The sequence below is a fragment of the Sinohyriopsis cumingii genome, chromosome 13 (genome assembly GCF_028554795.1).
Source record: "Sinohyriopsis cumingii isolate HCF-2022 chromosome 13, ASM2855479v2, whole genome shotgun sequence".
Taxonomy (NCBI): Eukaryota; Metazoa; Mollusca; class Bivalvia; order Unionida; family Unionidae; genus Sinohyriopsis; species Sinohyriopsis cumingii.
Window position 1 is genome coordinate 29,828,241 of NC_142973.1, and position 3,917 is coordinate 29,832,157.

Sequence of the window (3,917 nt, forward strand, 5' to 3'; positions counted from 1 at the left end):
CATCCGTACATTCATAGGTCTAGGCATCCATACATTCATACGGTTAGGCATCCATACATTCATACGTCTAGGCATACGTACATTCATATGTCTAGGCATCCGTACATTCATACGTCTAGGCATCCATACATTCATACGGTTAGGCATCCATACATTCATACGTCTAGGCATCCATACATTCATACGTCTAGGCATCCATACATTCATACGGTTAGGCATCCATACATTCATACGTCTAGGCATCCGTATATTCATCCATCTGGGCATCCATACATTTATACGTCTAGGCATCCATACATTCGTACGTCTAGGCATCCATACATTCATACGACTAGGCATCCGTACATTCATACGTCTAGGCATCCATACATTCATACGTCTAGGCATCCATACATTCGTACGTCTAGGCATCCATACATTCATACGTACTTTCTACCATCGTAAGTACTTGTACACCTATCGACCGAATGATCTAAATTTATCATCATGATAATCATCATCATCTTCATTAATATTACTGTTATTTTTTCACCCTTCTCCTCATTATTACTATTGTTGTTGTAGTTGCGATCATTCTTCTTTTTCTTCTTTTTACTACTGCGGTGGCACAAGTGGTTGGTGCGTCCGCCACGGATGCTAGACGTCGCGGGTTCGAACCCCTACCGAGTCATACCAAAGACTTATAAAAATTCTACTTGTAGTTGCCTCGCTTGGCGCTCAACATTTAGAAGTTAGTGTTTAGTACTATTCGGCCTGGTGTCAGGATAATGTGACTGGATGGGACATGAAACTAAATGTCTGCAGCATGATGCCCCAATGCTAGACATCACATTAAACTGCCAAACGGCAGACATCGTAGTGATATGACTGGAAAATTGTTAAAGTTAAGTTAAAAGTCCAAATCACACACACACACATCTTTTGTAATAATAGCAGTAGAATAGAAAGAAAAGAAATCAATAGTCAGTCTTCCTTACTAGGTCTTGGTACTTTCTTGGCTTCATCGGTCAACTTTACAAATTTACTTGAGTCGACTTGTGTTCTTATGACCTTCGGAAGAAATCCGCAGTTGGCGTTGATATCCTGGAAATATTGTTACGTAAATAAATTTCTTCACAAGTTTCTGGGATCGATACATGGTATATTGTGACTGGGTGGGGTTGTTTATAAAATAACACATGAATATTGTTTCATCTTCATGCATTCTACCCGAATGACATTTTGTTCGTGTGCTTTATAGCAGTGTATCCATTCACGACGATCTTTGTGAAATGAGTAATCACTCGATGTTATTATGCAATACTCACTGTCAGCCCATTTATTTGACAAAGACATTTTGGGTTACTTTTTCTGTGGCATGGTGAACTTTTTTACAATTCATAATTTATCTGCAATATATTTGGGTCGCAGTTTTCTTTGCCAGTCATATAATTGGACTCGGAAGATTAACAAAAGCTATTGACAGGAAATGTTTGGAGAAAAGGTAAACAGCCTTGAAACAATCATTATTTCCTGATTGACACTGCAAACAGAGCTTTCAAAATAATAATAACGACAAAAACAAGAACTACACCAGCTTTTCAATTGGAAGAGACACGTATGTCCGAAGAAAAACATGAAACGAATTTAATAAAATATATTTGCCAACATGATTGGGTACCAGGCTGAAAGCCGTATAAATTCACTGTACGTGGTGGACGTACCATAACTAACATAAAATGCCCTGCATATAAAGTGCTAAGAATGAAAGAATGAATGAATGAATGAACGAACGAATGAATAATAATAATAATAATAATAATAATAATGGTTGAAAGTAATAACCATGTGGTCATAATTCTCACCTGTATGTTTGAATCGACGTATGAATATTTTTTGGATGTCACAGCATACGTCCTTGCACATATTTCCGCAATGTCGATTTCAGGACTGAAAATGAGAATGATTACACCGTATATACTGCCTTCGACTTAATGAAACCGAGATAGTGAATCAGTATAACTCTGTACTGTTCAGTTCTAGAATGTATTATCTCCTGGAAAGTACTATTTTTGCAGCCATTAGACAATATTTGTAACTAGAAAATATTAGACTATTCACAAAGAAAGACGATGAAATGTTCTTTGTTTATATTTTGTGTGTAAACGCTATTTCGTTCAGTTCGTTCAGGGCTCATTTCACTCTCAGTTGAACCTGATAAATATTTACAGGCGGAAAGCAAAGAAAGAACGAGCCTGAGGTTTTAGAAATTTCAATAATAATATGTGATGAAAAACTTATTAGCTGGACTACGCTTTTACATATAAATGGTCGACCGACTAAGACAAATAGGACAAAATAATAATCTTGTCTTAATATTTACGGCAGTTACTTTTCTTGTTAATCAGATAATTGCAACAGGTTCAGTTTAAAGAAACCAGCGCACATTAGAGCCTTTAATTAGACAAAGTTGTTAGAATTTTTGACACCTTTCCCGAAAATGTTCTTTCACCAACTACACTTTTTAATTGATTTTTTTTGGACAAAAATGAAGGAAATCTCACCATTTGTACCCCGCAACCAGTCTTAAATTGGAAATACCCTCTGCTATTTTATTTTGAAGCACAGCCTCGATCTCGGCTCTTAGGCTGCAAGATTCCTGAAAATATGACCATAAACTTATACATTCATCAAGGCAATGAAAGCTTTCATCCTATTAGAAGGTGTCCAAACAGTCGAAAATAGTTTGAACAAAAATGTATTTGCTATGAAAAATTGACGAATTTCGAAATTCCACCTAACACCAGAAGTCAGTAAGTCGGCGTTTATTTGAAATTTTAACGAGCTTTCGGAAATGTTATCCCAGGAAATGTGAGATATGTTACGTTATTGAGCCATTCGAGAAAGGATTATCTGACACAGAATAAGTCAACTGCCATACAGGTTAGACACATTGACAGTTGGCATTCCATAACATTTATAAATTAAATGGTAAATAACGTTACAAACATTCATCCAGATCACGTGAAAATTTGGGTCTAAATCGAAATAATATCTCGAGAAAAAAATTAAATATTTTATAAGAAAAATTGGATTATAGTGATGAAAAAAAAGCGTTGGTAATGGAAGTCTTCGTTATATCGTTTCTGGCGATTTGTCCTAATTTGGTCCATACGGTGAAGGTCCTCGCTGTAGTTATTGTCCTTGCAAGGATATTTTGTATTGGAAAAATTGTCACCATGTACAATTACTGCACCTTGTGCCCCGTCAATGACTGATTTGAATGCGAGAAGGCTGCATTATTCATTATGATTGAGGACATTTAAAAAATATAATGAATTTACTTATTCAAAAAAATAGTTCCAGATAATTTGCCAATGCTATTTTTCACGTACATAATATAAAAATCCATGTTTTCTAGCACTTAGCACGTACCGACTAAATCTTGGACCTCAATATTTGTTCCTGTGATACTGTCTGCTTGTACATCAAGAGCTTCTTTTCCCTTCTGTTCATCCTTGGACTAGCTTCACTGGGAATTTTCTCAATCGCTTCCCAAAGGGTCTCGTTCGTATCATACCTTGTGGAGAAATACTAAAAAGAAACCAGTCGATAATATGTATGGCTGTCTGTTTTTCCGACAGTCTTTGAAAAATAGGAACACGCATGCATAGCCATGTTCTGAACCGTAATAAAAGAGTAGCAAAGAAAATTAGTCAATTCGTATGTACCTCAGCGAATCACTGATTCAGCCAAACCCATTTTGATTTAAATCAGGGCTGTATGGAGGCTGTGGCAAAATTTGGATGTTTTGCTCCATCAGTAAGTTTGTCATTTGCGTTGTATGCCGTTATTGATCTCTGCGGTGTGTAATTCTGAGAGACGGACCGGTATGATGTGAAGTTGTTTACATTCGCAACATGCACAAAGGAGAGAAT

General features: G+C 36.4%; 1 long non-coding RNA gene across 1 annotated transcript; it reads right to left on the minus strand.

The window, feature by feature from the left end:
• Positions 1-1,843: 1,843 nt before the first annotated feature.
• On the minus strand, positions 1,844-3,544 carry LOC149785127 (uncharacterized). The gene is made up of 3 exons (XR_016413484.1): positions 3,415-3,544; positions 2,544-2,638; positions 1,844-1,929 (listed from the first exon to the last, which is right to left on the minus strand). It is a non-coding gene; the product is annotated as an uncharacterized LOC149785127 (long non-coding RNA).
• Between the last annotated feature and the right edge of the window lie 373 nt (positions 3,545-3,917).